Below are 21,558 nucleotides of genomic sequence, written 5' to 3'. Positions count from 1 at the left end.
AATGCACTTTTGTCACAAACAACCATTTGTAAGCCATTTCAAGCATGGAAAAGAAGTCTGCATTTATGAACAAAAATCTTTGCATTTTTTTTAGGCTTTTCCCTACTCTAAGGAGTTAGGAAAGTTTACTTTATTTTTAAAATTTATTCCAGCACTCTCGGAGACATCATTTGTGCTTGATCTAGGAGTTTACTTATTGTGCCTTCTTTCCCCTTGTTCAAAATACAAAATTATCAAATCATATTTGCGTAAAATTAAAAATATCATGCATGCTAGGAGTCTTGAAATAATAGATTGTGGAAAAATTATTATAGAAAAATAAATATATTATTACAATGTATATGTATATAAAATCTGTTTCACGTCATTATTGTCATTGTAATTTCCATTTTTCCTCTATGATAACACAGACAAGAACTATATGATGCAGGGTCCAACTTTGTATTATATGATATTAATTTTTGTTACTTTATTATTCTGATTAATAAAGATAATTTTTTTTGTTATATACATCTTTATGGATTTATTGTTATTAGAGTGTCATCTCATGACGGCGGATTTAATCTTGGCTGACTAAAAAGCTTTCGAATTTTTATTTTAAAATAAGGACAGCAATGTTGTGCGTTCTTCTTTGGACATTGCATTTTGGTCTTTGTTTGAATTCTCTTCATTGTTAAACTCAGGTTCTACCAGCCTTGAGGAAGACATCTGATAAGCTTTTCTTGAGAGAACTGATGAAGCAATGGGAAAATTACAGAACAATGGTTAGGTGGCTTCCTCGTCTTTTTGCCCATTTGGATTTGTATTTCGTTAAACAGCGCTCACTACCAACTCTAAATGAAGTTTGTTTAACATGCTTCTGTGATCTTGTAAGTATAAGATGACATCCAACATTGAGCTTTTTGTTTTTATGCTTTCAATCCCTGCTCTATACCTTCAAAATCTTTTTCACTCAAAGACCATATATAAGGAAGTAGGATTGATATCCGTGAGTAGCTTAGATAGACATGCTAAATAACATTAACAAATTTGGGAATACTGTATTCCTTTTTGCAGGTCCAAGAAATTAGGGATAAGGTAAAGGATGCACTGATAACTCTGGTATGTTAGTGCAAATATCGATAAATTATCAGAGGTTCTTTAGCTCTTTGATATATTCGTTTCAATGACCAAAATGAGTTCTAATTAACTATTATTGTTATCTCAGATTCATGGAGAAAGTGAAGGAAAACAAACTGATCAGATTTTGTCAGAAAATATTGATAGCATTATTGTAGATAGTTGGAAGGATTATGGAAAGGATTTTGAAGTAGCCATGTTGGAACTCACTGCTTCTTACTATTCTCGAAAGGCTGCCTTGTGGTTTGAAGAGAAATCTGACCGAGCTTATCTGGAGAAGGTCAGCACTGAAAAAAATCTGACCGAGCTTATCTGGAGAAGGTCAGCACTGAAATGGGAGCTAGAATTGGAAACATGATTTGAAAATTTTGATTTTAATTTTCAAAATGGACTTCATCTTGAAGTTGATTCATATTTTGTTGTGCTGCAGGTTAATGACTGTTTAAAGCGATTAGGAGAAAGAGTTGACCGTGATCTACATTCTAGTAGTAAAGAGAAATGGTTAGAAGTAAGTTTCTATTAAATAATCATTATGTCAATCAGAATCTGTGGATACAACCAACCATACGCCTGGAATTTGACGCTCACTCCTATCTGTCATATGAATTTTTGATAACAATTTAGTTATTTCAATGTCTTTTATTTAACGTTTTAAGAAAAATATTTAATTTATGAATAATATTATATAAATTGTTTTATATTTAAACATTTTTATCAATTTAATCAATAATACAAGAATTAATGAATCATGTGAAGAGGGCCCAAAAATTTATGTGTGTGTTTCTTTCAAATGCTTGAGTTTCAAAACCCTTCTTTCTGGTCTCTATATATTTCTTCAATGGTAGCTTGTTAGACATATTTTCCAAGCACCAAACAAGAATCAATATATTTATTACATGTAAAACATTCTTTTATAAAATGGCTATATTAATTATGTGTAAAAAATAATTGTATGAACAACAAAGTATATACCTTAAAATTCACCTATAAGCAAAAGATGCCACAGCAAAAGATGTCACACTAAAATGTAGATGCACCTTTTTCTTCCAAAGAAATAAAAATCCTTGTCCTTTCATTATTTATATCACACATGATATCTTACATATATAAATAATTAGAAAACAATGTTAAATTAGTAATATATGTAAAAATCTTAAATTTACTAAGTAAATTTCTAAATTAATATAATAATATATATTACATATTAACATTAAATAATAAATTAATAATTACAAATTTAGTAATAATAAATGTCAACATTTAAAATTTTATATCTTACAACATGTTTTTAGGACAATCTTATTAAATATATATTAAAAAAGTCAAATTGACTAAGTTTCAAAATTCATATATAAAAAAAAATATTTTAAAAATTCAAATTAAAAGTTTATAAAATTAGAGATAATTATATGTTTCACTTTCAAAATATTCTAAATAAATTTATATTTTTATAATAAATATTTTAAACTAATATATACCAATATTATAAATTATAATATTATTTAATATAAGATTTATTAATAATGAGAAGTGTCATATATACACGATTTAAAAAAAATAACTTGTCAATACATATTAATTGATAATGTGCAATAATTTTTTAAACTCTCATATACACAATTTAAAAGTAAAAAAACAGTCATATAACCTGTCCAATTACAGACCTGTCTTACTAGTGCCTACCACTGGCATTTATAGTTTTCTGAAACCATAATTTAAAATCAGATGAAAAAATTTACTTATTTGTGTTCTTTTGCACAGAAAGTACAAAATAAACTACTATCTCAGTGTGAGAGTTGGTCTTTCGAAAAGGAATATTCAGAGTGCCGTAAATTGCTAAGAGATGGCAAGGTATGATTTTGGAATGTTGCATGCATGGGATTTGGGACCATGTTTTCGAGTATATTTTAATTGTTCATAATCGTCTGCTATTTTTAACTTTTGGTGCAGGTGGAGGATCTTTCAGACATGTATAAATTATTTCATAGGATACCTAAAGGCTTGTGCTGGAATTTTCAAGGAGGTATACATTTTGATTAGAAATCTGCTAAATTGTCCAGTTTCAAATTCTCAAGATTTTTCTATAGATGATGAATAATTTTCTCTATGGTTTAGATCTTACTATGCTTTTCTGTTATGCAGCATGTAGCTGGTGAGGTAACATCATTAATTAAGCATGCAGAAGATGCAGCCACCAATAAAAAGGTAATTTTCCAGTTGTATGTAGTTTGATGTCTTTTCTCATAAGTCTATGATCAGACTAATTTCTCAAGCTTTTATTTGAAAGTAGATTTTAGTTTTTCGTCTCTTAGGTGCTACCTGACATTATTAGGAGCAGGTAAAATCTTATTTGCATCTCTTTTACTGCGTAACTTCCAATACACGGCATTAAAATGTTGTAGCAATGAAGTTTGTACATGTCAAATATTGCGTGATGAGATTAGCTTGGCATGTACAAGAATAACAACTACTTTTCATATTCTATGGTTGATTTTCAGGAATATGGCAAGTACTTGCAATATGTTAGCGAATGTTTTGGGAACTGTTTCCTTTTCTACACGGTACGTGAAAGTATAATTTGCTTCTTGTCCTTTTGCTTGCCCAAGTTGGCTGAGTTAAGCTTACAGATTTTATGCAGAATGTGTAAGCACCTTTCTTATGGATTCTTAACTCCATTTATAGGCACTGAAGGAAGCATTTGAGGAGTTTTGCAAGAAAGGATTTGCAGGAAGCACAAGTGACCAATTGCTTGACACATTTTGCGACAATATCTTCAGCAGAGGTGGCAGTGCAAATATGAGCGATGAAGATATTGAAAAAATTGAAGATTCGCTTGAAAAGGTTTGAGTTGCATTGCAGTCTGGCGTGCTTCAATGTTAGCTCTTGTGCGCTGATTCTGTATATATTAATTTATTGTCTCATACTATTTCAGGTTTTGAATTTCGTCGTAAACATGAACGAGAAAGACTTATTTGAAGAAGTTTACAGGTAAATTCCCTTTAGAAAGGCTACAAGTTCGTTAACACTTTTTTCGTCAACAGTGTCTAGAAATGATAATTTAATTTTTTGTTTACTCGGAAGTCTACTTGAATGAGTAAACGGAATAACAAAACGATAGATTATAATCATCATTCACTACAATGATTCCCGAAAGATATGTAGTTCCATCCCTCCATTCATTCATACATCAGATTTGCAATACATATAAGAGTCTATACATGAGGTCCTCAACTATGTGTACAATAAGAAATATATAACATAGCTGATGGTGGCTGAGAATGTTACCTGTCATAACTACCAATTGACAAAAGTTTGTTTGGAATTAACTTTTTAATTACAAAACAACTTATACTATTTATGAACCATATCAGCCTTCTCGAAAAGAAAGTAATCTTTTAGATGAGACACACAAAATTGGGAGCTAAACAATACAAAACCAAAAGTTATTGAGAAGGTGGGTGAGAAGATGTCATTGGAAGGTTGGTGTATAGAAGATAAGGGAGTGGACGTTGGGGCATTGAGTTGTTGTAGTTTGTGTACCTTCTTTGTGCATAGCTTCAAATGGTGAGTTGCTATCAATTCTCGTAACTTAGCTAACCTGGCTTGTTCTATCTTCTTTTCCTTCTCTACCAACTTTGTATCTGTGTCGATCACATTGGTCCATTCAGCGTCAATAAGTTGTGTTTGTTGGGAGAGCTACTCCTAGAACTTTTGTGTATACTCGACTATCCTAGCACATGCTTTTTGCACCATTTGGAGAGCTTCATCTCGTTGATGTGTTAGTTGGTTAATGAAGACTATTTGATGATTTAACCTACAAAAAAAGTCATTGAAAGTGGTCTCAATGCCAAATACAGTTGTGATCACCCTACCATCTCTCCCTCCAACAATAGGTTGGGTGGGTGCCAAGCAATCAACTTTTTAGTGGTCTGAACCCTTGGCCATCCTCTAGAAGTAAAGCATCATGTAAACTGGATCTAATGCTCCCATTTGAATGAAGGCTAGAATATGTTGGACTTCTTGCCCCACCAATGGGAATAAGATCTATCCAACCATTGGGAGATGTCTTCTATCTCCTACATCACAATTGTTAGATGCCGAGTCATAGATGTATCATTGGATACATCCAAGTGGATCCTCTACATTAGGCTTAGAAATCTCAATAATGTTTTACTTTGAATCACTTGAGTCCTCTTCTTGAATAGCTGGGTAAGTCAAAATGGCCATGGGTAATTCCTATGTAGCCAAAGGTGGCTATGGCACATGTGATGCATCACCTTCCACTTGAAGGTTCTCAATACTAGGCAAAGTTATGTCAACAACCATCACTGATTTATTTGTCTCATGTTTCTCAAATCCTTTGGCCATTGACCCATGGAGAACACGATGTACAAAATGTTGCAAACTCAATTAGAAGCCCAATTTGCTTCAGCTAACGATCAATCTATTCCACTATTGAGGTAGCTTCCTTAGACAAAGTGGCATTCATAGGCAAAGTGGATTCAACTAGAAAAATGGCTCCCATAGGTACTATTGCTAGAGTGGCAGTGTCACCGACAAGAATAGCCTCCACTATATCAATATTCGATGGAACCAAGGATTGTGAAAAAAAAACTAAAGACTATTGGGATAAGGTGTTGTACACCTTGCATAATAATGTTATAATATTATCTTTTATTTATTATATGAGTTGCATATGGACATATAATATGTACAGATTCCATTAGAATATTTTATGTGCTACTTGCATGTTGTATTATAATATTATATTCTAATTATTTAATATTGGAGAAAGATATTGAAAAAGTAACAACTTAGTACTGAATATTAAATGAGGGGTCAATAGTATTGTGTTCACATGGTTCTAATTTACCAACAATTGTATTTGTGTGAGTTTGAGTCTGTAAAAGCAAGCACATGATTAGTGGTTAAGGTTGGCTGGTGGGTTTAGGCTGTCACTGTATTGAGTCCTTTGGAGGATTGTATTTGTGGACCATGGCATGGGATGTGAAGGTTCATGCTTGGAAACATGGGAATGCATTGAAGGGCTTGATGCTTTGAGGATATTCATTGTAATTCCGAGTAATGCCCTAGTAAGGAACCCCAAAGGACATTGGCTAATTATCCAATTAAACTTGGCATTTTTTAAAAACAAATTACTTTACAAGTATAAACTTATTATTGAATTAACCATATCTAACACATAAAACAAAGTTAAAAATTCGAATAATATTAAGTCCTCAAGCGAGTTCCCTAATGTCACTACCTACACAATTCTCTAAACAACACTTTAGAATCTAGCACCATAATGAAATATCATAACATTACAAAGTTCATGAACATACACATCTACGACTATGTTCATTTTAAACACCAAACTAAGTGTTCCTATGATTGCCTTTGCAAAAAAAATGATAAAATATCCATCAATAAGAGTAGCCAATACCAACACCACAATACTTAAACACTAGTCTAGGATTATATGGTTTTTCAGTTACATTAAATAACATTACATCAATCAACCTGAAAAGTATTATAAGATTATAACATTACATTATAAGATTATGAAATGAAATAAATCAAAGTAGTTTGTTGATTGAAGATATAATACCAAGATGAAGAACAACTTGAGTTGAGCAATCACCAAAATAAGGGAGGATACATGAGCTTTTTAAAGGGAAAAAGGAAAAAGGAAAAAGGAAAACCTTATCGATTATGAATGAATGGCAATAGCCTAAGAAGAGAGAGAAAGAGATTGATAAAGAATCTTATTACAATATCTTGTGTAAGGAATGAGACAAGGAGCATCTCTTAAATAGAGATGAGGAGAGGAGTTACAATGTATCACCCATCTCTATGAATGCCACAATTCATGCTACGTGTGTGCAATGTGGCAAAGTCCTCAGGAGGAGAACACTAATATCCCGTAATAAAGGAATTAAAATAAAATGAGTCATCCACACACATTTGTGAGATGACGCAAAATACAAATAACATGCAGGGATTTCAAAGGAATATCCCAAACATAATACGAATAAATAATTAACCTTTGCCAAGTAAAGATTAATATTCTAACACCCCTCCTCAAGCTTTACTTGGGGAGTTTACATCAAATCCTTCAATGGGTTGTAAACCAAGATTTTTACAATGAAGTGATGAGAATATCTACAACTTGATCTTGTCGTTTAAAATAGAGAAGAGAAGCTTGCTTGTCTTCAATTTGTTCCCTAATGAAGTGATGTTGAAGAGAAATATGATTTTTCTTTGAATGAAAGATTGGACTCTTTATCAAGGCAATGACACTTTGATTTTCGCAATACAAAGGCATTGGATTTTCCTAAGGTAGCCTCAAGTCTTCAAGCAATCTTCGTAACCAAAGAGCTCCTTAGATGCATTAGTACAAGCTTTATACTCAGCTTCTGTGGAACTAAGAGAAGTAGATTGTTGTTTCATACTATTCCAAAAAATGGCACCTGATCCAACAAAGAAATAATTTCCACAAGTAGATTTACCATCATTGGGATCTCCCGTTAATTTGAATCAGTATATCCTTTTGAAATAAAATCACAACTTGCACCATAAAATAAACCAACTTTAATTGTATTTCTAACATGTCTCAAAATTCTTTTTACAACTTTGAAATGCGTTTGTTGAGGTTTAGACATAAATCTAGAAATTAAACCAATATAAGAAATATTAGGCCTAGTAAGATAAAAAATTTAAACTTCCAACTAGTTGCCTATATAAAGTAGCATCGACAAAATAAGTTCCCATATCAATCATACGTTTAGTGCCTCATTCACAAGGAGTAGAAATATGATTAACATCATTCATTTTAAAAATAATCAAAAAGATCTTGAGCATATTTACTTTGAGATAAAAAAAAATACATTTAGTTGTTTGCAAAATTTGCAAACCCAAAAAATAATGTAAGAGCCCTGAATTAGTCATTTGGAATTCTTGATTGAGTTGAAACTTAACTTCAGAAATCAAATTATTAGAACTTGAAGTTATAATTAAATCATCTATATATAAAATAATGATCACAATATCATCTTTGCTATGCTTAATATATAAATTAGGACCATTTTCACTTCTCATAAAACCTTGAGAAAGAAAGAAAGAATTGATTTTAGAATACCATTCTACAAGAGATTGTTTCAATTCTTAGATAAATTTCATTAATTTAGAAACGAAATGTTCATTACCTTCCCTAATAAAATCAGAAGGTTGAGACATAAATTTTTTCATGCAAATCACCATTTAGAAAAATACTTTTAACATCCATTTGATGAATAGGCCAATGCATGTGAGAAGCTAAAGAAAGAACATGTTTAATAGAAGGCATTTTAGAAACAAGAGCAAATGTTTCATTATAAACCAAGGCCTTCTATTTGAGAAAAACCTCTAGCAGCTAATCTAGCTTTAAATTTACTAACTTCATTATTAGCATTGAACTTAGTTTTATATAACCATTTACAAGAAACAAGATTCTTACCTTAAAGTAAAGTAACTAAATCCCAAGTTTTATTAGCAATCAAAGTATCATATTCCTCTTGCATAGCCTCTTTCCTAATGAAGTTGATTTTTAGCTTGCTCAAAGGATTTAGAATTATTTGTATTCATAATAGTAGACATCAAAGCATAATTACAATAATTTGCTTTTCTTGCCTTAAGTTTTTATAGAAGTAATAGAATCATCACTAGAACAAAATCATTAGAAGTAGAATTATCATCATTATCATCACTATCACTAACCATTCGAGGAAGATATGCATTAGGAGGGTTTGGAGAAGGAGGATTGTCCTCCACAACCAGTACTTTACTTGGATAAAATTCATTATCATTTATAATAGAGCAATTGTGAATACCTTTTATTAGCAATGCATACATATCTAATAACTTTAAATTTGTTAGAAATGAGATTATAACCTCTATATGCTTTTGAATTCTCATCATAACCAACAAAAGTATAAGGAGAAGATTTAGAATCCAAAATTTGCCCTTTTTTTAGGTTTATGAACATAAGAAATTGAACCAAAACTCCTTAAATGCTTAAGATTGAGATTTCTACAAGACCAACCCTCTTTATGAGTTATATCCTTTAAAGCTTTGGTAGGAGTCCTATTAAAGAGATAAGTAGCACAAGTCATAGCTTTAGCTCAAAATTTATAATGCATATTCTTAGCATGCAACAAACATCTAGCCATTTCAACAATGGTTCTATGCTTCCTTTTCGCTACACTAGTTTGTTGAGGTGTGTAAGGAATACTAAGCTCATGTTTAATACCAAAATACTTTAAATAACTAGTAAATGTATTATTCCATTTTTTTACCATTATTGTTCTAAAAATTTTAAGCTTAAATCTAGATTGCCTTTTAACAAACCTTTTGAAATTCACACAAAATTCAGAAAAAATATCAAGAACTTGATCCTTACTATGAAGAAAATAGATTAAAGTTCTTGAAAAGTCATCAATAAAAGTAAGTGCATACCTTGATCATTGGATGGGGTTATTCTCAGTGGGTCCCAAAAGGTCACCATGGATGAGGTGCAACTTATGATTTTCCCTCCATGCTTGACATTGTGGAAAAGGATCCCTATGCATCTCACCATGCATACAATTTTAGAAGGAACAATAATAGGCAACCCTTCTACAAAATAACTTTTTGCATCAAAACAATATTGTTAGCATTGATATGACCAAGCAAGTATAGACTCATAACATAGTTCATAGTGATCCTAAGTTGGACAATGACAATTTGTTCAAATTCTATGAGTTCTCTCATTTGAAATATTCTTTAATTACTACCATTTATTTCGAATGAGAGAACTCAGAATTTGAACAAATTGTCATTGTCCAACTTAGGATCACTATGAACTATGTTATGAGTCTATACTTGCTTTGAATTACTCGAACTAACATCCTGATCACCTGAATCATATCCGCATGCTCTGATTCATCTCTCATTGTGCTCAAACACTTTTACATTTGTGCTCTCAACTATTTTCTTTAGTCGATTGTTATAACACCGATAGACTTTTGTCTTAGTAGAATAACCCGAAAAGATTCCTTCATCATAGCTTGCATCAAATTTTCCTATATTTTCATCTCTTTTAATATACATTTACTTCCAAAGATTATGAAATATCTAACTATAGGAACATGGCCAAACCATGACTCATAAGGGGTCTTACCACAATCACCTCTTATATGCACACTCCATTGAATGTATAAACAATGGTACTAACAACTCTTGAATAGATTTGCGGAACATTTCCTTCAATCATAATTTTCCTAGCAGCATCTAAAATTGTTCTGTTCTTCCTTTCAACAACTCCATTATACTGAGGGGTCCATGGATCAGATAACTATCTCCTAATTCCATGCTTCTCACAAAAGGTATTAAACTCGCCAGAAGTGAATTCACCACCTTTGTTAGATCTAAGATAATTTAGCTTCAATCCTGTCTATGTCTCAACCATATCTTTAAATATTTTGAACTTGTTCAATGCTTCATATTTCTCCCTTAGAAAAGTGACCCACATCATTCTTGAATAGTCATCAATCAACAACATGAAATATCTATCACCCTTCAAGCTTCTCACTCTAGAAGGACCATACAGATCAATATGCACAAGATCTAATATTCCATTAGATGTATACCATTTACTCTTAAATGTAACTCTTATTTTCTTTCCCAATTAAAATTCCTTACATATCGGATTAGTAGGCTTCACAATCATAGGCAAATATCTAACAACTTGGATAGAATTTATCTTAACCATGAAATCAAAATTAGCATGACATATCCTCTTATGCCATAACCAGCTTTCATCAATCTGATCAATCAAACAACTTCTCTCACGAGCATTGAAATGAAAGATATTACCTTTAGTTTTAGTACTTGATGCAATCTCTATACCAGAGCTACTCAAGATCTTGCATTTTTCATTCTTGAATTGCAAATCATATCCCTTATTAACCATTTGTCCAACACTCAAAATATTATGTTTCAGACCTTCAACAAATAAGACATCATCAGTATTATGCTTACCATCAAGAGAAATAAAACCTCTACCATGGATTACACAAGCTTTGTTATCTCAAAATCGTACTACTCCACCATCATACTTTTCAATCTTCAGAAATTTACTCTTATCACTTGTCATGTGATGTGAGCAACCACTGTCAATTACCAATTCATCTTTCTCTTGAATCTTAGCAGTCAAGGCTTTTTCTTCAACAATGTAGCTTGTAGAATCAGTAGTCACTGGATCATCTTCCTTGATAACAATGAATACATAATCATCTTCATAATTTCCTTTCTCACTCATCATCTGTCACACCTTCATTAGCAACATAACAAAACTTCTTCTGATATTTATACTTAGGATTAGGCTTGTAAGAATTATCATATTTTGACACTCTTTCGGGACAAATCAAGAAAAATGTCCTATCTTATTGCATGAAAAAAATTTCAAAGGTAACTTTCCTTTATACTTACGGGTTCCCTTAGGAAATCTTCTCACAATAAGTGCTTCAATATTTTCCAATCCTCTTTCTTGTTCTTCCATCTCTCTTATCTCTTTCTCATATCTTGAAACCCTAGTAGAATTTTCTCTTTGCTTCTCGGATATAGTAGCTTTAAATGTAGTCTTAGATTTACCTTGTGATTTTCCAAATTCACTCAGCTCAAAGGCAACAAGTTTACCAACCAGCAGGTCCCTTGTCACAGTTGTTATAGATCAGATATCATCGATAGCAACAACCTTGTGTTTGTAAGGAGGCAAGGATCTCAACACTTTAGCCACAATCTCATCTTCTTCAATAACTCCACCAACACACCTGATGTTCAATACAAGATCATTCACCTTAGTCATAAAGGATGCAATATTCTCATCTTCTCCCATTCTTATAATTTCATACTTTCCCTTCAAACTCTACAATTTAGCAACTTTCTCTGTCTCCTTCATACAAAGTCTCTAGTTTCTCCCAAATCTCATGAGTTGTCTGTAATCCCATCACATTAGCCATCTTTCCATCAATTAGGGCACTCAGTAATGCTTCCTTAGCTCTAATGTTATTTCCAGCTTCCTTGATTTCATTAGCAGTAATAGGACCATTCTGAGGAACATTGTAGACATTCTTTGTGATCTTCCAATAATCATCTCCAAGACCCTTCAAGTGACACTCCATCCGGTTCTTCCAAATAGTGTAATTAGTTCCATCAAATCACAGACTCTTCTTCTTGAAAGAAAGGGTTTCCATCTTGGATCTCCTCAAGAAGTCAAGCTTCTTTCAAAAAACTTGGCTCTGATACCAATTGTTGGCAACAACAATGCAGGAAAGCTGAGAGAGGAGGGGGGGGGGGGCTGAATCAGTTTTCACCAAACTTAAACAAATTAACCACAACTTTACATCTGATCATAAATAGAAAAGACAAAGATGAACACCACATCAATAGCACACATAACACACAATTTTTGGATGTGGAAAAATGGGTTAAGGAAAAAACCACGGTGGGAACCTACCCACAATATGATGATACTTTGTAGTAGCATATGTAAATTTTACAGTAGAGAATGTACACGCGTTTAGACACATTGCCTAGAGCTCACTGCTAAAAAAAAAAGAGCAGCAACCCTGAGAAGGTTCACTGCCTTACAAAAATCAGACAACAATCCAGATTACATGAGCTGAAATAATAGCATCTCCAAATGCCTAATAACAGTTCCGATTAAGCACACTATTTGCTCTGCAACTCTGCTCAACTCTTCTTCAACTCTTCCAGAGGATCAAAGGATTGGTTTGCACATACAACACTTTAAAAGATTGCACATGATAATTATACTTATTTATACAATTCATCAGTCTATATTCAAAGTCGCCCAACACGCCAACACATAAAACATGCAAACCCACTGACCATCATGCCAAGATCATCCCCAACATGCTAGAACAATCAGGTTGGCTAAAAGTCATATAACACAAAGAATACCACCAAACCAAAAAAAATTTCATTAACGCGCACCATGATCAATGCAGACCAACAAATCAGTTAGAACACGATCTAGAAACATTCACAAGAAATGTGAATTCCATTACAGCCACTGCAACAACTAGGATCAGAAGAATCATCATCATTTCTCTACCGGAGCTCAAGAACACCAACACAACTAACTGTCAAACTAAAAGATTCACTTGTGCATATCTGAATCATGAACCAATTGATTTGAGGACACACAAAAACCTCCAAAACATTCTCCCAAATCCACAACTGGTGATATAAACATTCTGGAGCAACACATAGTAGAATTTACAACTCTGCAATACTAAACAAACAAAAAAACCAACTACCACGCCACACCTCAAAACTTGATCAAATCAACTCCCAGATCTCTACAAATGGAAAGAAGCATCTATAGACAACATACTAAAAACTCTCAAATCCGCATCAGCATATCTACAACATACTGGCCAAACCAACTCTCTCAACTAACTGCAACACAAGAAACACAGGATTATGTTGACATCAGTGACAACAACACATTCCAACAACTCTAATATCCAACATGGTGAACAAATACTAAGTCATTCATTCATTCTTGTGTTAGGTGGTTGCATTTCTTGGAATGTATGTGTTGAAAAATACTCCAATTATGCTCACAAGCTAATGAGTAGCATGGTTGGCTCAAAATGTGCATTGACATCCCCATTAAATCTGGTAATTCCTCTCTAAAAGAAATCCATCATTGACCTAAAAAACACATTATATGGAGATGATATTGTAAGGCTAATGATATCTTAAAATCTTAACAAACTTAATGAACATGTTGTCAAAATAAATAGATTGTCAAACGTTTATAGAGTCTACCTAGTTGGATAGTTTTTCTACCTTGCATGGCAGCCCTAGAAGAGGGAAAACCCATAGCCTTCTTGTACACTTCCAACTCTAACATAGCTTCATTAAATTTTGTCATGTTTGGAAACATTTTGTCCATGCTCTTGTAGAAGCCTTGTTTAATCTCAACATCAATACCCATGTATGAAGTCTTGAAGAATAACAAAGGATTGAGCAAGTATCTTGCGACATGGAGAGAAGTGTACATTTGTCCATCCCATCTCTTATCAATTATGTCCCACAATGGCATATACCTCTCCTTGTTATTTCCCAAATTACTTCTTATCACATCCTTAGCCCTATCCATGGCCTCATACACATATCCCATGGGGGGTTTTCCCCATCCACTAGTCTCAAGACTTGTACTAGAGGCTCTGCAAATTCCACAATTTTTTCAATTGATTCCCAAAAGTTAGTAGAATACATGTAATTTACCATTGCTATTCCATTGCTTGATTTATCAAGTCAGACTCCATCCATTCAAATGAAACAAACATTCACCTCAAATCAATTTTTTGTTGACATAGTTTCTACAATGCAAGGATTTGTATTGCAAATATTATCATTCATGGTCAAACTAGCTCCTTGCCTCCTATGAAAGAGCATATTATAGCCAAAATCTTTGCCCGATTATAAATAAATTTGGTAACCTTGTGAACCTTTTGCAATGCCTCCTTAACCCATTCAATTTTTTCAATGTCCCCTAGGATTAGATCAAGACAATGTGCCACACATGATGTAAAAAATATAGAGGCTATTTATCTATTAGAAGTCTCCCAGCAACAACATAAGTGACAATGTTGTTTGTGATAAAGTGAACCACATTTTGTGGCCCTACATTCATAACTACCATGCCATACATCTAAAATAATACAGTTGTAGATTTCATTATATTAGATGCATCCACATATTCCAAAACATAGTGCCAATCTCACAAGAGACAAGGAAGTTAATGAGAGTTTGGTTCCTTTTATCTATTGAACCATCTGACATAATATTGCAACCAGTTTTAGCCCACTATAACTAATGCTCTTTTACAACATCTTCAACATCATGTACTAGATCTTTGAGCATACCAACCCTCAATGACTCATAAGATGCGGCTCGAAACCCACTACCTATAGTTGTAATGACATCTATCATAGGTTGCCAATATGGATTTTTGGAAGCATGGAATGCCAAGCTAGAGGAGTACCAAAATTACCAATTTCCTTCTTGGCTTGTTTAATGATGGTTTTCCTCCATCTTGTGCTCTCCAAATTGCCTTGTGATCCTGGTGTAGTATGAGGTTGGAAGAAAGTATTAGCGTTTCCCCCAGCCATGTTTGGACCACATGTTGTAGAAGCAGGTGCTAGCCTAGATTCCATGAAACCCTCATCTTCACCACCCTCACCCAAATGGTTTGTCCTACCATCTGCGGAACTAGAACCTATTTCAACCACAAATCTTGAATTTTTGGACTTGCTCTCAGTAATCCCTTTAAGGGATTGCTTTGCCTAATACAAGACATCTGTAGGGCATAATTTGCATATCTCAGTTTTATTTTCTCGTTCTTTTGACATATTCCATTTGAAACAAAAAATTCCTCCACAGATCTCATCTAGACACCAATTTCACTTGACCTTCGTGCTACTGAGAATTGATGTGCAATGTGTTCACACAAAGTCTTTTTGATGTGGCATTGTGATCAAGAATTGCATATGCAAAAACATTACACTCATCTTTAACCTTTGAGGGATCTATGGTTGTATTTGTGTACAATAATTGCATTTGAATTTCATTGACATTGGAAATTGGAAGTGTTAATGCAATTGATTATCAAGTTTACAACAATGGAAGATATGGTATAAATTAGAAACACAAATCAAAATTTTAAAAATGGAAGGTAATCTAATCCCAAAGTGATTTCAAAGAGATATACCCCATATGAAGGTAGAAAATGTTAATAATATAATAGTAACTCTTTTCTAACTTGCTGACCTATAAGCATCTATATAAAGTGACCAAGCTCTCCCATCCAACAACTCATAATCCAAGAACTCCAAAAATCCCTAACTAGCTTCAAAAAACAATACAATTAGATGTCCAATACAAAGCTAATACAGTCTCTTATGATGGTTATTCTGCTGGTCCCTTATGATAGAATCCGGTCTCTAAGACTTGCATTTACCTTGTTTGATGACATGGATGATGGTAGAAGAATATATTTATATTCATAACTTATTTTAGCCTACTTTGTTGACTACAAAGAGCTTTGAAGGGTTAATTGCTCAACCCATCACTAGGTTGTTTGGCGATAGCCTAAAATGAATTTCATAAGCTAGAAGTCACTGCCTTCTGTCACTTTGGGATATGCCCCTACTTGTATTTAGGGTATGGTTCCCTTCAACCACATACTGAAGTTTAATTTTAGTCTTCCACTTGACTTTTAAGCTTAATTTTCGTATCTAGTCTATTTCTTTTACAATGGGTTTGATATTGGTTTGGTCAAGGGATTTTATTCCGAGTCGTAGACATGATTAGTAATTAATTTTTTTTCTCTCAATCAATACATCTTCAGAGAATTTGATTGTTTTATATCCTTAATTTTCTTCAATACAATGGGCAAAGTGTATCTTACTAGAAATGGCAAGGGCTTGAGCAATGATTTTTAGTTGAAAGGGAAGATAAGATATAATAGACTTTCTCATTATCTTGCAATGCAATATAGGTATTCAAAACATTGATATAGATTCTAGATAATAGAAAGCTTATGATATTATAGAAATTATTCTTTCATTTCAAAGTGATTCCAAAAAGAGATGTTTATTTACTACCAATTTTTAGAACAATTTGATTATAAGAAGTGTATAAAGTAAAAAATTAAGATATCTAAGATTGTATAGAGTCTATCATATATTGATGTATTTTATTTATGACATAATACCGAAGTTCAATACTGTAATATATGATAGACTATATACAATCTTAGATAATACATATATTACCAATAATGAATTATCTATTACCTATATATTGATAATAAATATATTAAAAAAAAAGAATTTAGTCTATCACAAATAAAATATATTAATCTGTAATAATATATTTTATTTGTAATAGACTAAATGTAATGTTACCGAAAAAAAAAGAAAAGCTGATAGACTATATTATAAAAAATGAATTTAGTCTATCACAAATAAAATACTGTATTATCGGCGATCAGAGGGAATTAGTGGCCGCCACTGCTGATAATCGCGATTATTTTCCTACTATTGCTTCTGCTATAGATCATACGATATCATATTAGATGCCTTCAAACTTTGCCTTGTTATGCGTTGGTATACTTACTTTTATTTGTTGATATTGCAGGAAGAATCTTACACGTAGATTTATGTTTGATAAAAGTGCAAAGTATGATCATAAAAGCATGCTAACAAAATTGAAGCCGCACTATAGTGACCAGTTAACTTCTAAAATGAAGCTCATGGTATGCCGTATCTGCCTAAACATGAAAATTCCACTTCATGATTACTATCAATAAATTTCATTTTTTCTCACAAGATCATCTCAAACGAATATTTCAAAACTTTTGCACAAGATCTGATCATATTGGAATATATCGGAGGAAATATTGGATTCTGCAAAACAGTGATCAGCAAAATCAAACTACAAAATTGGATCAGAAGATCTTCCCAAACTCACCGAAATAAATCACATGAATATGTTGATGTCAATAACAATAACATATCCTAGTAGCAACAATGAACAATTATATCCAACAGAGACAACTCCAAGACAATGAAAAATTTCATTGTAAAACAGCTCTAATCTTCAAAAACTGCAAAAGATTGTTATGATTCTTCTTTCCAGTAACCATGCGCTTTGATACCATTTAAAATTTTATCTAAACCTGCACAACACAGATCTAACTAGAAAGAAGCAAGTAAACTTGTACAACAAAGAAAAAATTTAAGAACAAGAATAAGAATAAAACTGTTTCATTTAATTTACGAATGAAAAAATTACAAAATATATAACTAGAAAAAAAAAGAAGGATAGATTAAGAAACAAAAGAGAGGAAAGACACAAAACTAGAAACAGCAGATTGAAAGCTTGATATCCTTCTTAATTAGCTCGGAATCCAAGCAACAATCGTTTTTCCAAGCCATGCGAATTAAACGGGCAACAGCACCCATAAACAAGGAAAAACAGATAAATGCGCTAACATTCTTACAACAGCACCCATAAACAAGGAAAAAAAGATAAATGCGCTAACAAAATCTCCAACAATTTCGCAATTAATGTAAATATGCCACAGGATTGTGAGATAAAATTAGAGCCACGATAAGTGCTTTCTTTTTTTCCATCGTAACAGAACCGTTTGAGGTGCGTGACAATCATAGTTTAAGAATGCTCTGATTCGCAGTGTTTGAAAGGTTACCGAGTTGCACCTACAACATCCACGGTACCAACATCTTCGATGTTTTGAATAAGATTTTCATCTTAGTAGAGAGTTTATGGAATATTCAAGCTAGATCATGCACATGTAGCACCCATTGATTAAGTCCGTTGTAGGATTTACTCTCTATGTAGATGAAGCCAACAATGCCAGTTCATGACTGGAGAAGGACTAAATTGATTGGAGGTCGTGGTGAACCATCCAATGTGCTTTTGACATCACGTTGATCTACAAATGTTATGTTATAGACCAGAGGATATCATATAGATGCCTTCGAACTTTGTCTTGTTATGCGTTGGGATAATTACTTTATTTTCTTGACATTGCAGGAGGAAACTTGCACGTAGACTTCTGTTCGATAAAAGTATGAAGTATGAACATGAAAGCATACTCGTGACAAAATTGAAGCAATACTTTGGCAACCAGTTCACTTCTAAAATGGAGCGCATGGTATGCCATATCTGCCTAATTAAGAAAATTCCACTCCATGATTATTATCAATAAACTTCATTTTACTGTATGCACTGTCAAACTCTCTGTGCTTGAATGTAGATTGAAGATTTAACATCAGCAAAGGAGAACCAAGGGCATTTTGAAGATTATCTTAAAAATAATCCTGATGCAAAGCCTGGAATAGACTTTACTGTGACAGTTTTGACAGCTGGGTCTTGGCCAAGTTACAAATCAATTGATCTTAATCTGCCAGCTGAAATAGTATGCCCTTTTGTATACAGCATACTTTTTAATCGTACCTATTCTAGCAGCTTAGCTTATCGACTTTTGCTACTCAATGCAGGTAAGATGCATAGAGGTGTTCAATAAGTTTTATGATCAAGAAAGTACAAAAAAAAGAAAGCTTACATGGAAATACCCTCTGTGTACTTGCATTATTGAAGGGAAGTTTGATCTTGAGCCTAAAGAACTTGTCGTTACTAATTACCAGGTAATTGCCTCTTTGGTTGATTACTGGCAGTTGGATTCTTTGATTCATATAGCATGGCATTATTGATTCTTTGATTTTAAATTCCTTATTTCTGTCTCTTGTGAAGAATTAGCTGGATAGGATAAGTTAAAGCAAGGTTTATGTCATAGTTAATCTTTCTGACCCTACATTGATTCTTTCCATAATTCAACGAGTGCCCCGATTTCAACTTACGCTTTCTTTGTTTAAAGGAAAACTATAATTGTTGGGTTATAGAATGGCTCTTGAATTCTTGAACAAATCTGAAAAGTGAACAAAACATATGTTTATCAGTTTCAGTTTCCTTGATATTCCTTGAATTCATTTTTTCCACCTTATTGTTAGGTAATCTTCCTATGTGGTGATGATATACAGGCATCTGTACTGTCGCTTTTCAGTGAATCAGAAAGGCTAAGTTATTCAGACGTTAAGAGACAATTGAATTTGCCTGATGAAGATATTAGGGGATTGCTACATTCTCTTTCATGTGCAAAATATAAAATTCTCAATAAAGAGCCAAACACAAAAACTGTAGCACAAGCAGATTACTTCGAATTCAATTCGAAGTTCACTGATAAGATGAAGACAATTCAGGTTTGAACTCTAATACAACAGTTGTATACCATCTTGTCTCTCTGTTTTTAACAACTAATGTGTGTGGAGTTCACATGGGAACTGGTTTCTACCTGATTGCAGATTCCACTACCGCCAGTGGATGATAGAAAAAATGTGATGGATGACAGTTCTGCAATTGATGCATCGATTGTAAGAATCATGAAGAGAAGGAAAGTTTTAGGTCACCAACAGCTTGTTAAGGAGTGCCATGTGGAACCTGGAGTACAAATATTCAAGGTGAAGTGCTAATTGGATGCTAATTAGATATAGAATGAACCAGTTTGCATTATGAAATAATGTTGTTTGTTTACTAAATTTAGCAAATTATTTCGTGCAGCCCGACTCCAAGGCAATCAAAATACGAATTGAAGACTTGATCACACGGGAGTACCTGGAAAGGGAGAAAGATGATCCTAGCAGTTACAGATATCTGCCCTAAAACTTTTTAAATGGGAGTAGACTATTCTCCATACAAAAAGCTACATATAAATTATAAATCAAATGGCATAAAATACATCTCCGTAGGTGCACTCCAACGTAAGCAGTCAGAACGAAGGGAAGGAGCAAACGGACGGATGAATTTTTTGAAAAATCTTTTACTGCCACATCCAAAATCGGTTGCCGCTAGTCTTTTCAATAGTATCTTTATGCCATTTGATTCGTTTATTTTATTGTATATATCAGAATTCGATATTAATTTTTCTTAGTATCTTTTAATTGTAAAGATATATATTATTTTTTATCAATATATTGTAGATATATATAGATAATATATTATAGATATAATATACTTGTTAATATTATATAGAAGAAACATTATATTATAGTATAGTATAAATGAAATAAATATTTTTGTTTTGTTCTTTTGTTGAGGTGTATTTTTAGTTCCTACCAAAAGCAGCATTGGATTCAATTTTTTAATTACTCCAAACAATCATGTCATAGAATTAATTTTTTTGAGTGAGATTTCTATAATTTATATTTATATTTATATTTTATTTTACATGATTTTATAGATATCATTTATCTCATTTCTTATCGGTTTATATAATAAACAGTGTAAAATTTGATTTTCTCTTTTTTGATACCAAATATATGTAATACAATTTTATTTTTACAAACAAATAAAAAGAAAGAACTATATAATATCTTGTACAATATTACCCATAGCAATTTACTACCTCTCAAATGCATTTAATGATTTTTCTAAGTAAAGAATTTGTAAAATAACTTTTGCAAAGATAAAGTAGTATTTAGGTTTTTGAATTAGTAACATAGTATTTATTTTAGAATTTTTCTAATTTTAAATATTTCTTTGACAAAATTTAATGAGGATGTATTAAAAAAAAGTTTCTTTTATTTTTGAATTTTGTAAAACTCACTCACTCTCTCTCACACACACACATATATATCCTTTTTGAGATGTCTATTTAACTTTAGGATATACACTTGATAAATAATAATGATAAGCACCTTGAAAAGGATGTCTGCGTATTTTATATATAATATTATTATA

At 32.6% G+C, this 21,558-nt stretch overlaps 1 pseudogene; it reads left to right on the top strand.

Annotated features, from left to right (window-relative positions):
• Positions 1-20,578, top strand: part of LOC131067668 (cullin-1-like) — a 48,002-nt pseudogene extending 27,424 nt beyond the window's left edge.
• The last annotated feature ends 980 nt before the right edge of the window (positions 20,579-21,558 follow it).

This window comes from Cryptomeria japonica, chromosome 8 (assembly GCF_030272615.1).
Source record: "Cryptomeria japonica chromosome 8, Sugi_1.0, whole genome shotgun sequence".
Classification (NCBI taxonomy): Eukaryota; Viridiplantae; Streptophyta; class Pinopsida; order Cupressales; family Cupressaceae; genus Cryptomeria; species Cryptomeria japonica.
This window is presented reverse-complemented; position numbering and strand designations above follow the sequence as displayed.